This window comes from Leptosomus discolor, chromosome 1, assembly GCF_034619465.1.
Source record: "Leptosomus discolor isolate bLepDis1 chromosome 1, bLepDis1.hap2, whole genome shotgun sequence".
Lineage (NCBI taxonomy): Eukaryota > Metazoa > Chordata > Aves > Leptosomiformes > Leptosomidae > Leptosomus > Leptosomus discolor.
This window is the reverse complement of record NC_141391.1, coordinates 215,231,598-215,246,129: the sequence shown is the minus strand read 5'-3', so window position 1 is coordinate 215,246,129 and position 14,532 is coordinate 215,231,598. Positions and strand designations below refer to the sequence as shown.

The window sequence follows — 14,532 nt, the reverse complement described above, 5'->3', positions numbered from 1 at the left end:
TGTTGGTTGGTTGTGTGAAGATGAAGGGTAGTCTAATAAATGGACCAGATGAGAAGCTTTTTATTGGCAATTGAAGATCTGCGAGCTCGTGTGCCTTCTACGAAGTCACTTTGTCCCTCGTACCTGTGAAGTGAGGGCACCATACCTACTTCACATTGCAGACACAACGATGCTTACCAGTAGTTTGACTCTTTGGCAGTAAAAGCCTAATATCTGACCTCACGAGACAGCCTGCTCCTCGCACACGTGTGAGCAAACGGGTGTCACGGAGCGTGTTGCCATTCAGGCTGAGGGAGGTGAATGACAAGGAGGGTTTGGCAGGTACAGGCAGCAGGGGTAAAGAAAGCCATTCTCCTTTTCAGGTATCTGTTCTCTTCTGAGAAGGTCCAAGAGCATGTATGGCATAAAAGGAGACAAACCACAGAGGTCAGTGTCATCGGATGGGTGTGAAGTAGCCATTAACACAGGCAGTGGGTATTCAAAAAGAAACTCTCCGTTTGACAGTGCTGCCTTCTAGATGACTTAGAAACATAAAAACACAACTTGCTTCTTTTAAAAGAGCACTTCTAATTTTTGTCAGATACGAAAGTACCTGTAAGTTTAATGTGTGCTTTGCAAAGGGAGGAGTGTGCTAAGACTGGTTACCAGATTTCCATTTTATGAGTTCTGTCTGTGGTATGATGGCTTCATATACAAAATTCTGGCACCACCATTAACACAGAGACATTTTTATGTCACTTTGTAAGAGCACTCCTCTTGTGCCACACTAGTAGGAGCTGTGTGCTGGAGTCATCTGTGTTACTTGATGCACTTCATTGGGCTAAAGGATGGACTATCAATCAGTTTGGGATTTTCTGTCTGCAGCCATATTCTAGGGTACAGGAAGCCCCAGGGAGTGGGACTGTTGTGTCTTCTTTTTCCTCCTTTCCTAAATGGGGGAAAACCCAACTTTTCTGCAACAACAACAAAAAAAAGAGGTGATGTATCAACCTGGAATACGTGCATCTGTATTCACAAGAGCTGCCTTACCCATTCCCAGGCTAAGTGGTAGATAGCACGTGTTCTTGCCTTCCTCACCTGAGCGCTCTCTGTTAATCAGGCTGTCTGATAGTCCAAAACTGCAGTTTTCTGAAGACTTAATTGGAAGACGCCTAGCAGCTAAACCTTCTCCTCATTTTTTTTTTTTCTTCTTTTAATTTCTTGCTGAAAAAGCAAGATAAAAGCACTTGCTTTCAGATCTTTTTAGATACCCAAGATCCAAATTTTACCTAGAAATTCACCTTCCACTGATTGGCGAGCAGAAAATGTAAATTCAGTATCAGGTGGCCAGCTTGCCGTGGTGCTTACTCTGTCTTTCTCCGTCCTCTCAGGCAAATACCTCTGCACACAGACACGCACAGAGTAACGGAGGAACGCAGGATCCTGAATACACCATTCCTACCTGCGAAAGCTGCAGCCAGGATTGTCTCTTGGTGCTGGAAAGGGAGCATTAGGGAGAGGGTGGGGTACTCGTCCTTTTAAACTCTCTCTGTGGAAATGCTGGGTGAAAAAAACATCGTCTTGATTATGTGAACATTTGTGCATTGATATTTTTTTCTTAACATGAAACTCTGAGACTAACAAATCATTATTAGACTTTTATCAGATTTTATTTTCCCCTAACTGAGGCTAGTTTCTATAGCTCAGGGGTGGGAGCCTACATCCTAAAGACTATAGATGACTCCACTGTTTCATATAGCCTATCATCACATTATTTTTTCACATTATTCATTCACATTAACATAGAACAGTACTGACATGTTTATTAACACATGGACATGGCTTGCTAAATATATTTAAAAGCCCTGGCCGTTAGCTAGAAAAAACAATTCTCTGATGTTGCTGTGAACTGTTAGATCACAACCCATTTTCACTTGCAAAGACACCAAGTGTTGGCAAGTAGCCTTAGTCAGAGTTCCACCTGCATGTAACATCAGTCCTAGCCTTTGCTGTCGGAGGGATGGAGGCAGTATGACCTGTTTAGTTCCAGCTTGGAAATCACTGTTTCAGCCTTCTTGAGCTTGCAGTTTTATACAGCCTATTTATATCACAGAGTCTCATTCGCTTTGGGCTTTGAGTCTCGCGTGAAGGTGGTAGAGAAAAATGTAACTTCATAGGGGAAAAAAAAATAAATATTTTTTTTTCTTTAAAACATCAAATCATTACAGATAATGTAAAGTGATGAACATGCCTGAAATGTGCTCCTGTCTAGCCTTTCAGCACCTCTTCTCTCAGACTGAAGTCTGTCTTGTCTTCCGTAGACCAAATGCTTCTTCCCTTTTCCCCCTTCATCCTGGCTGCTGTGTTGCTGACAACGTACCCTTTTTTTTTTTTTTTTTTGGGTAAACAGCCTTCTTGGCTCACCAGCTTGGAGGACTAGACTAACTGCACAGCCTGGAAAATGACAACCAGCTCTGCAGCCTTTAAAAATAAAGTACTTAATGTTGCCTTGCGTACAGACAACTGTCCAATTTAATGCTTGCTTTAAGAAGTTCTGGAGATTGATACTCTAACTTCAGTGTTGGGGGAGATGAGCTTTAGGGAGAGCACTTAACACGTACAGGTGCTCTGACAGGTACACAGCAGAGCAGGGACCAGAACCCAAGGACGTTTTCGGACGCCCTGTGGCCAGCAAAGGGGCCTTAAGCTGTGTCATACAGTCTTCAGTGTGACAGGCTCTGCCCAGTCTATTGAGTGTCGTTGGAAAGCCAGGTTCATGAGCAATGCACAGTGCAGATGGCCCATATACTACTTCTGGTACCCAATCTAGCTCATTTACAGCCAGCTGATGTCTTGGGATGCTACTCTGTTAAGCTATGTAAATTTTCAAGAGGCCTGCCACCCACAGCTCTACTTCTGCGTGCAAAGCTGTCTGCATCTAAGCCACAGAATGCATGTGTAAGAAAAGTAAATTTGTTATTAAAGGGTTGCTCTTAAAAATGGTCTTCATCCTTATAGCTCCCTCCAAAAGTGTAACATCGTGTGGTGGGTTTGTCAGCATTTTTGGTTCGTTTGTTTCATCTCTGCCTGCAGTGAAGCGTATGTACAGCTGAACAGATAATACATAAAACACACTTTACATCATAGTAATGCAGGAGATCAGAACATTTAAGTATAAACATTTAGTAGCATCTTAACACTTTCCATTTTCCTACAGTTTCCAAGCAGTGTTTTCTGTCCTTAAAAGATCAGGAACAAGTGTTAGTTCAAACCTGAATTCTGTATGTCCATACAAAAACCAGTTTGTCTTTAGATTGAAATTTATGACTTTGGGTTTTTTCCTCTCTTCTTGGTTCTGAAATACCAAATCCCTTTTATATGGCATGTGTATGGAGGAGGAGATAATGGGTGAGATGATGTCAGATTAGAAAAAAATCTATGGAGGTGGAGCTCAGAATTAACACTTAAAACTACATGGAAAACTTAGTTGTAGTGCAAAACAAGGTGGGGCTTTTGTTTTGTTTTGTTTTTAAATAAAGCCTGGAGACCTGTATTCTGTTCGTACTTCTCATCTGTTGCATGAGCTTGGACAAGTTGCTTTGCATTTGCCTGCTTCATCTCTCAGGGTAGAGATAGGTTTTGCTTGCGATTGGTAAAGCTCTTTAAAATAAAATCTTGAATTAGTATTATTATGGACTTACATAAGCTTACTTAAGAGCCTTTTCCTCCTCGCTCATGCCTTCCCAAAGGCAATAAATCGAATTTTTTTTTTTTTTTCCCAAAATTCTTTCCACAAATCAGACTGACTGAAACTCTGCAGCGGCTTAAGGTAGGATTTAACTGATCCTTTCTGTTGTCCAAACATCTGCTAAACTGCTTCAGATCGAGAGTACTGTTGGGTACGTTGCATCCCTGATTCTGTTAGGGGCATGGCCTGGCAAGAATTACTTCCTTGTTCATTTTACTTAGCAGGCTGGCGTTTCAAAACATCTCGATGTAACAGCCCTTTGTAGACTGCTTTACATTGATAATTGGCTGATCTTCCATGTCGGTCAACTGGCGCTTGGAGCACCGTGGATGCGTGGCTTATCTGCTGCCTGATGACGATGGAAACACGGATTGTATCGCCGGGAAGCGCGCTGTCAGGCTGTTCGTGTGCTCTGCATTGTCTTCGGGTCCTGTGGTGCAGCACTTCAGTAGCATTCCTGGACACCTCATCGTCTTCTGGCCCTCAGACGTGGAGGGCTGCTGCACCCGTACCGACCCAAAGCCGTTACCCAGCAGCAGCGGACAGTGCGCCCGGGTGTGGTGCGGCACATCGGGTATGACTCTGTGCAGAGAGAAGTTCCTGTCCCGAGATGCTGCTGCTGTTGTGAACGCGAGAAGTGACTTCAAGCAGGCATTAAACTGCGTGGATGCAGTGGTTAACCAGGCAAGTGCATCGATCTCGCACAGCCAAGCGTTGCAGAAATAGTTGAGTTCAGTGGAGTTAAATCACCGCAATTAGAAGAAACAACTATCCAGTTAGAAGCAGCCTGAGACGCTGGTGTGCAGCTTTGCATTCTCCATTAACGTTACCAGTGTCCTGGCAAGGATCCCGTGTATGGAGCTGAGGAAGTAGATAGTATAAAAGCAGAACTCTTTGGGCTTTTTGTTCTGCATTCCGTCAGCCTTGCTGCAACTGTGCTGGTGACAGAGCGTCTGTATTCCGCATCAAAAACACAGAGGGAGTCTGCTCCTGGAGGATGGCTACTGAGCTTCGCTGTGTTTCTGTTCAGGGGTGTTAAAAGCCCTGCAGTATGTATACAAGCTAGCTGTAATTTATTTTAATTAAATACAATAGCTGCATACGTACTGCAGAAGGGATAAGATGGGGATTCCCCCCCCCTAATTTGTTGTCTTGTGTTTGGATTTCTTTGCTGTTGTCTTCCCTCTCACGGATTTGGGCAGAGTTGTCTCATCCTCTCCCTCCCGTGCTGCTAGCAATGGCATCTGTCTTTTGAAATAGAACAAATTTTCTTAAACTTTTTCTGTTGCGGAGAAGCCGTTCTTGCTGTACGATAGCAGAGGCATCCCTGTCCTTTCTGACACGCACACCTATACAGGGTTTATATTAATTAAGAGAGCTGCAGGAAGCAGAATCCCCATCCCATGGGAGCCTTCTCCTATCTGATTTTTATTTTTTTGAATTCAGGAGCTTGGAGTACCCACCCTAGGGCTGGCAGGCAGCCTGGCAGGAAGCTAGACAGACTGGCCTGCCGGCCAATCTTGTTGCCTTTTATAGAGCGTTTTGATGAAATCAGCACATTTCCATGCAATCGGTGTTTTGCAATGTAAAAATTATTGTACTTGGGAGTCTTTTGAGCGGCTCTAGTGTTAGACTGCGACTTGCGACTTCTGGGAAGTTGTTGACTGATTTTTGGTAATTACTATAGATGATTTTGTGAGAAGAGAGGTGGTGTGTCTATGGAAGAAAATGCTTTTGGATGAACGTTCTTCAGTCGGTGCGAAGGATTGCCTGGTGCATGTCGTTGTCCCCGGGGGGTGAGTTAGCTGGCAGGGACCTCGTGTCCCACAAGTCTCGCATAACAGCAACTGTTTCTGATCAAATTGCTGCCAGATGTTGTCTTAGCTTGGCTTACCTGGGGAAAATCCAAGCCCTATAGGACTCAGATCTCCAACCTTTTTTTGGTAGGACCAAGTGCTGAGGTAATAATAGCAGTTAGCGGGGAGGTACCACCTGGGAGAAGCAACAGAAGCCTTTAGGTCTGGAGGACAGCGTGTAACTGCGCTCCATCGGCACAGCTGGGCCTGGTGCTCCGTGGGGACGTAGCTGTGCTGCTCTTTCACAGGCGTCTTGCAAGCAGAGCATGGTACCGCAGCGTGTGTTCTTGAAGCGGGCTGCGTTGTCTCATTCACTCACACCAGTGCTAAACTGGGCGTGACTCTTGAGGCTGTCCAGTTTGACCACCTGCTTAAAGTAAGACTGACCTGGAAGTTAGGTTGAGCTGCTGAGGGCCTTTACTAGTTGAAAATCTCCAAGAACAGAGGCTTGATAACCTTTCTGTTCCCATCTCCCAGTGTTTCCATACTGAAGATTATTTTTTTTCCTTAGATCTAATCAGTTTGCCTTATTGCAGCTCGTGACTGTTGCTGCTTGCCGTTTGTCTGTGTGCTCACGAGAGGAGTCTGGCGGTATTTTCCCAGCAGCCCCTGTAGGTAGCAGAGGGCTGATGAAGGGGTTTGGCTAATAACTAGTGGTCTATGCAAGTTTGCAAGCTGGATCTAGGAATTGTCTTTGGATTACTCTTCCCCTCTTAAGCCACAGGAGTGCTGGAAGGAAGCTGAACTTGCGTTCTCAAGATACAGTACTGCTGTTGAACAGTGTTGATGTTTTCTGGATGACTTCAGCCCATGATGTAAAACCCCTCAGATCCACTGGCACAACAGCACCAGGTATCTAGCGCTGTAGACAGGTCAGACTGATCTTGAGCATATTTCTTCTCGTTAGTGCTCTTCAATAAATGAATCTGCCTCCTTGGAAGATTCTTTGCATTAGGAAGCATTTTGAGGTTGGAGTTTACAATGAATTGCCAATTTGCAGTTCAGTGAAAATAATTTCAAGTGAAATCATACTTTGTTTACTTAAGTAATTGCTGCTTTCAGAGGAAACACGAATGTAGCTTTGATTCTCAGAAGCAGCTCATGTTGTAGTGGCCTTCGAGTATGTCCTTAAAATGGATCTGATGTTTACACAGACATTACGAATCATCTGTGTCATTTTGAATGAGCCGGTCTTAAATGAAATTCCATCCACTAGGGAAGTACATATTTGAAAATACAAAAGACTTTATATGGGGTTTTTTGTTGGCTGTTGGAGCTCCAGTATTTGCCCAGTTGCTGTGTGAAAGCTGCATGTGTAAATCCCAGCAGAGGGGCACCTCGATGATAACCAAGAGGACCAGTTAAAAGAATACAGAGGGCAACTTTCCCATCATGTGATTAGTTTGAACAGTTTTGGTGGTTCCTGTGTACACATAGCGTAATGTCACAGGAGCCCATCTGGATTCTCACAATAGGTAAGTAGTTCCTCAGAAATCCAAGGAAGTATAATCTTATAGAGCTTGCATAATAGGAAAGTTTGGCCTTTGTGTGCAGAAGCTAAATTGGCTAAGCAAACATCTAATATTGACTTGATTTCTTAGTCTGACTTAAGAGTGTGAAACTTAACCTCTAGCAAAATGAAACAGCTTTTTTTTAAAAAAAAAAAAAACAACCAAATTTGGCTTCTTCCTCAAAAAAAGCGTGTATGCCATGTGCTCCTGCCTTAGCAAGAGGTAACTATTTTAACTCACTCTGTGCTGACTGTTTTCTCCCTGTTCTCTGCTCCAGTGCTCAAGATGCATAGGGAACTAGAGGTCTGGTAACTTGGCTGTTGCTTAAATAAAACTACAGTGAGATTCAAGAGTTTACAGCCTACAGGAGTCAACTCTGCAAACTGTTTTTTCCATACCCAAGAAGCATGAGTCAGAATTTGCAAAGTGAGTCAAATCTGTCCTCAGATTCATTTGAAGACACTGTAATGGATATGTAACTTGAAACAGTATTATGCATAGAAATGGCTTGTTAAACTAATTTAGTTTGCAGTATTCCCTCTGAGGGTGAAGAGGGGCAGGATGGACACAGGAATGATGGAGAGCTGTGGAAGGAATGGCAGTTCAGGTGTACCTCAGTCCCCAGAAACAGGGGTAGTCCTGCAGCGTGCAGGGTATAGAAAGGTCATCTTTAATTCACTGCTCTTGTGAAGTGAAAAAGAATTTTTGCTGGGGCTTGAGAGATGGTTAACATAAGTATGCTTACCCTTGGTGATGCTGCTGAACTGTGGTCTTCAGCATGACAGCACCACTGAAATAAGGATGAGGCTCGTCCCAGGGCTTTTGAAGCACTGACAAAGGCCTGACTACTCAGCTCGTCCTTGAGAGATGCATGTTGGGGATCCAGACGTAAGCCCTCTTCCACAACAAGGGCAGCGTCCTCCTAATACCTTCCTGAAAATAAATCCCCTTTCCCTTTGTTTTGCATTCCTTCCCTTTGTCTTCACCTGGCCAGTGTCCCTATGCATTAAGCTGTCCTCCAAGGTCAAATGTGCTGGAGCTGCAGCCCTTCACCAGGATGTGACTCCTGCATGTTTTGCTGGCTGTGTCATGCAGAAACACTCCCTTTCCTCTGGAGGAATTACACGACAATTAAACTTGAAGCACAGTCACCTTCCAAGTCTCAGTTACTTCTCTTCTGTTCCCATGTTTAACTCTCCCTCTGAGAAATCTCCTTTTTGATTGTGAATTTGGACCAGGAAACAAATTTGATGGCTCCATTCTTAAGCGTCAGTCTTTGACTGGCCGCAGTCAACATCCTAATATTGTGCTCACAAGAGTGACTAATACCTCCTGTCCGGCATATGTCTTGAATGAACTAGTAGACAGGCATGCGTTTATTTTTCCTATTCCTGTGTGTAATCAACCTAGAAAGAATTTTTTTAGATTTGCATTTCTTCCGCAATTTTTGGTGGGGACCCTGAGGAAATGAGTGATGGAATTCAAATGCAGCAGTTCAAAGAATGCTTTTGCCGTTACTTATTTATGGTAGAAAGATGAGTTGGCAGCGTCAGATAGATGGTTCCCTGACTGCTATGCAACATCCCTTGTAGGTCTCTGGCTGCTTTTAATTCTTCCCATAACTCAAAACAGCTTTGAGTTGTCTTCACTCCGAACGAAGAACGTCATGTTTTTAGAAATGTATTGTTTTTAGATCATTCAGATCTTCATTTTCTAAAGGGTTTTGATTTATAAGAAGATGATTGTAGAAGATTGGGATTCAGCAGTCCAGCAGCAATCATGTCAGTTGTTGGTTTGGGTTTTTTTTTTTCCTTTAGTTTAATTTCTGCCAAAGTTTTGTGGAACATACGGTGCTTGAAAGATGCTGAGCAACAACAACAACAACAAAAAAACCCAACGAAAACACCAAACATTTGTAATAAGCCACAAGTATCGGTGTATTTGTACAAAGAGAGGTGCTTGGTTACCTTGTGTGTCAACACTGCTGCTTGTCACATGTTCTACCGGGATCCTCAGGGGTGGCCTGAGGCACAGCTCAGTGCATCTCCAGCGAGTGTTCCTGACGGCCGCTGGTAACCCATGACGGATGGTGCACGGAGATCGGTCGTGCTCCTTAGCTGCAGGTGGGCTGTTGAGGGACACGACGTGTGTGGGTACAACTCGTGTTCTTCAGAACTGCTTCTCTGATTTTACTCCTTGAGTTTCTACTCTGTACTCTTCTTACTCCTTTTCTGTCTAGTTCTTTACTGGCGTTCCATCTATGCAAACATGTGACTCCTCTTGCCCTTCTTCATCTCCAATCTGCCAGTAACTTCTGAGTTAGTTAGCAAGAAACGGAGCGAAACAGGTTTGCGACTTTTCATGCTAAGATCTCTTTTTAGGAGACTCTGCATCCCAGTTGGAGAACGTAGCTTTTGCCTAAGGGAATTCCGAAGTCTGCTGCACTGTCATGCTGACCTGCAAAGCTGTTTCTCTCTCTCTGATGTTCGTGTAAATACTTATTCCTAAGGAATTTAACAAGATCCACCATCAGCAGTTGGCTCTTTTTGACAGCTGCTCAAGAATATAGTTAAAAGTGAGCTTGTGTGTGGTTTTTGGCACTTGTAGCTGAGTAAGAGAACCCCAGTCCTGATAGCAGCTAACTCACCAGTAATCTAGTCACTGTTGTATGAACACAAAGTCTGCCAGAAGGTGTTTGGTATGCATGAATGCTGTATCCTCGTCCCTGCAAATGGTTAAGGATACCTGAGTTACTCCAGTGAAGACAGTTTGTAAACCAGCACTCACTTTTGTTCAGGATTTCTCAAACAGAACCACTTCCTGGACAGTATGATAAACAGTTACTTTTGGGTTGGTTTTATTTTTATTTGTTTTTATCTTGTTATGAATCTTTCGTGGGGTTGCTGCCACGCATGCTGGAGACAGATCTGACAGTTTTGAAGTACAGGAAAATACCTGAGGATCTGGTATTTAAAGACTATCAAAAAATGCTTTATGGACCGCCAGCCATATTTTCAACTACGTACATTATTGCTCAGCTGTTTAGTTGCAGCCTGCCTCGTGTTCTCTTCAGGCTGGGCCTTACTGTTCAGACAACACAGGGAAATCCCTGATAATTGGCTTTTTAATATTTCACTACTTTTTTTTTTATTAGATACCAGTGTCATAACTGGATCTACATGTCGTTTTTAAACATAACAAAGTTACATTCTGCTGAAGTACCGTGATAGTATCACAAAACCCCATGTATAAAATTCACCCAGTTGATTAATAGGTTGCTGCTGCAGTGTGTGAAATACAGATGAGGGTTCTGACTCTAGGCTAATAAAATGAATCGCCGTTACGGTTCTGCTGTCTGCACACATTAAATGTGTTCTACCAAGTGTTTGTCAAAAGGGAGTAGAGTCCTTCAGTATTTAAAGAAGGGCATCGTGTTAAAAGTAAGCTTGTACCACAAAGTCTTTTTTTTTTTTTTTTCCTGTCTCTTTTCCATTTTTAGGTCAGATGATTCAGGTTTTCCTCAGTGCTTTTAACCTTCTGCCATCTGAGCGAGCAGCTCAAGGGACAGCAGTGCTTTGAGGCCGTCGCTGAAAAAAACACCAACCACCTCTGCTGGGATAGTTCTGTTTCACTGTCTTCCGTAGTGTTTGCTCTTGGTTTCTTATCCCTTTATTACTTCCCATTTTTCCTTAACTATCAAGTGGCATCCTAGTAAACATTCCTCTTTAGTTTTCTTTCACCTCCAACACTTTTCTCTCTCAGTCTAAAAGTCCATGCATGAGACAGGGAAGAAATGGCCTGTAGCTCATCTAATGTGCTAGCTTTTCATGGAAATGTAGACTTAATTGCTGGAAACGGAGCAAAAACCAGAGCATTACTGTTCCTCATTCTCGTCTGAACAAAAATCTCCGTACGTTGCTGAATGTTACATCCTCGTATCTTGGTCCCCAAATAATAAAGGGAGTGTACACTTCCATGATCTTCCTTTATGAAATGCCAGAGAGAGTTTTCAATGCACTTGCAGACTGTTGGGCCTTATGATTTTTTTACAATAGATTCTAAAGCATTCATAGGAGTGTCTTAAGTACACAAGAGTGTGTAGATCGGCAATGGGCAGCTGGATTGTTTGGAGACAGTGACAGAGGAGAGGTAGCAGAAAAGTATTTTAAAATACCCTAAAAATGATGGATCCTGTGGTTCTTGTCCAGTACAGAAAGTCTGCATTGAACAGACCTGAAGCAATTTCTGTATTTGAAAAGCAGAGGCTTAATTCTGATTTTTAAAACTGCTTTATGTCTTTACGGAGACCAGATATTTTACTCTGAGTGGAATAAATCTGTCAAAGGCAATAGAGAGATGTGAGATCTACATCGATGTAAATGAAGGCTGAATTTGGCCCTTCTTGTTCTGTGCTTTTTAGTCATGTGATAATCTTTCCATAAATCACACACTTGAAAGGTTTTTTTGCTTCCTGCTTTTACCAATCAGATCGTATAAAATGCAGATGAGCCGAACTTCTGGTTTATTAAGCATAAGCAGAACACCCCTCTGAATCCCCCTTCTGTCACTCCAGCCCTGTTTCCCCCATTTGAAAACAAGAAAGCAAGAATGACAAACTTTGACTAATATAGTGGAGTTTTTTTGGTCTCCTCCCTTTCTTGGTCTGACCTGTACTTTGCTTTCGTTATAAAGTGAACATAGAAATTACCCTGTGGGAGTGGTGAAACTGCAGCAGAGAAACAAAAACTATTTGGATTCGTCCGAAAGCTATTCATTCGCTTGCTCTTCTTTTTATTAACGGCTCGAAGCATGCAGTTTGTCTTGTTCTGACTACGTGTCTTTCAGCAAGAATGGAGGTAATTCTCTGTGTGTCTCTTTCCTTTTAATAGTGTTTTAATTCTATCAGGAAAAGTGCTTATATTTTTATCAGAATTGTTATTTTAACTACTTTAAGTGTGTATACGGCTGCCTGATGGGTAGGTTTCTAGTGATCTCAGCGACCTCCTTTTCCAGTAACTTTCCTTTTTCAGTAGAGGAATGGGGTTTCAGATGCAGATCCAGGTTACACAGGTGAAAATCATGACTCTCTCCACAGGAGGCTGCAGAGCTGCTTCCAGCAGACATCAGCATATTTGCAGCCAAAATTTAGTCTATAATGGGTTTTTGTTTTAATCATCCGCGTGTACCAAGATGAACCTCTCTCTCTGTACTGTTGGTATCGCCAGCACCTCGTGTGTTGGGGAAAGTACGTTACTGTAAACTGATGAGCAACTTCTTGTTGCCATTTTCTCTGGCGGGATAAGGTATTTTTAGTAAGTCATTTCAGGAGTGTAGGACTTCTGGTGCTTTTATTGTTAATTCGCCGCAAACTGAAAATGCGGGACTGGCAGCGTTTAGGTCTGAGAGGATCGTTCTCAGAACTCAGGAGAAGCGTTGCTGGTCCCTGGCTGCAAGTGTAGGTTGTTACAGTTAGGAGACGAGTGGTATGTTAACGGGGACAGGAAGGTTTTGTTTGGCTGGTGGCTGAAGCAGCAGTGTTAAGAATGCCTCTGAAATATCACACAGTAATTTTATGCTGCTTAATGCCTTTGCAGGGTTTTTGCATGGGGGGAGGAAGGAAGGACAAACGGAAATCCTTTAGATTTTGCTAATATTACCTTAGATAGCCACTTCTGGAACTCTTCCAGAAATCTTATTGGGATTATTTCTGTATTCCTCACGTGAAACATTCCCAGAGCGTTAATCCTAGCAAGTCTTCCGTCGTCTTGCTTGCGCAGCGCCTACAGACAGGCTGTGTGTGTCTGCAAGGGGTAAGAGGAAGCGATGGCTTTATGGGAAAGGGCAAGGTAGCGAGTTTTAAAGAGACACCAAGAAGGAAGGACCCTCTGGTTACGTGTCCTGGATTTAAAAAACACTGCTAGGTGCTTACTCGTATATGTAAGTATGGCTTCTAATGTCTGCGTTAGTTTTTATGGTTGAAATATGGGTCGGTTTGCCTCTGAAAATGTGGATTTTTCTGAAGTTCTCAGTGAAAGCTGTATGTTTGTCAGTCTTGAGGGCTTTCGAGAACGGCGGTCAGCTGTATTGGGCAGGGAAAATTTACATCAGAACCTTTAAGTTCTCTGCCTGTGATCTTGGGCTTGTCATTGCATTCTTCTGTGCTGCAGTTTCCCATCTGGAAAATTAGGATTAATAATACCTACTTCCCTCTACTTTCTTCGCACTATGTGAATGAAACCTAATTCATTCATTACTGCTGTTGTATTAAACATACTCTGTAAGAATTGAGAACTGCTACAGCTAGGAATTCTTCCAAGTGACTGTAAAGATTTGATAAACAATACGTGATTAGTTACAATTGATAGTTAAACTGTATTCCTGTAGCAGCTCACGCCAATCCTGCAGTTGCTTCTGTTGAGTTGCAAGTTGATTAGAGCTTAGAACTAGGTTGGCTGAAGAACAAGAAGACTTTATGTGCAGTGTAGTCATTGCCATCAGCTGAATAAGATTATTTGTTTATTTTTAATTAAAATTGTGCAGCAGTATATTGCATTTCTGCTGGTTTATTAATTCAGAAAATTCAGTTAAATGAGCAACCAGTTGTCCAGTGTCAGTAGGACTCTGATACCTTCAGTGACCAGCCCAAGATAAAAAAAAAAAAATCTCACAGATGGGTTTGCTATCGTGGCATTTGTGTTCAGTGATTAACTGCATGTATTTTATGTATTTTTTTTTTTTTTTTTAGTGTCTATTTCTCTGGATTTGACAAGCAAGGCAGCTATTTAAAGGTTGGATTTCAGCCTCTTAGCTCAAAAGCTGTAAATGTGCTAACATACACTTACTGGATGTAAGAAGCTGACTAGAGATGCAGTGTACTGTAGATAAACAAGGTCATATTGTCTCTTCTGACTCTATTTCAGTTGGTGTTTTAAGTCAGTGAATTTTCAGATATTTGTATTTTTGCCATCAGTTTCCAAGGGATTAAGGGAGGAAGGATTGTCCTCACGTATGCCAAAAAAGTGGACACAAGAAGAGCAGAGAGTTTTCTGCTCCAGTCTTTCTCCCTGGCTTGCTAGGTCATGCCTGGTACATACTTTGTGTGCCTGTTGTCAGTAAAACGAGGTTAATATTTGGAATTGTTTCCAGGATCAGAAATTCTTTAGTGATTCAAAACCCGTATGAAAACATGAGATGGAAACTTCTGTAAAAATTCGTGCCAGTGTTTCAGACCAGCTTTTATATCTGAACTAGAAATTTGCAATAATGAGTTTGCACATACATGCGACTACCTCTTTTTTGTCCTTTCTTTCAACTTGCTCTTTAACCACAGCACACATCAAAGTATTACCAAAAGACTGAGCGCAGGAATTTATATTTGGAGAGCATTATCCATAGATGACTTCATGTTTGTTCCAGTCTTCCCTATTTTCAGGTTCTG

The 14,532-nt window shown here is 42.5% G+C and overlaps 1 long non-coding RNA gene across 3 annotated transcripts in view; it reads left to right on the top strand.

Moving 5' to 3' along the window:
- Window positions 1-14,532, top strand: part of LOC147416398 (uncharacterized) — a 111,753-nt gene that overhangs the window by 70,096 nt on the left and 27,125 nt on the right. Inside the window, exon 4 of one of the 3 annotated variants that reach the window (XR_015184145.1) lies at window positions 1,371-3,532. The exons of the other annotated variants lie outside the window; for them this stretch is intronic. This is a non-coding gene — a long non-coding RNA (uncharacterized LOC147416398). Of the gene's footprint in view, window positions 1-1,370; window positions 3,533-14,532 lie in introns of those variants that run through there. 3 annotated transcript variants of the gene reach the window in all.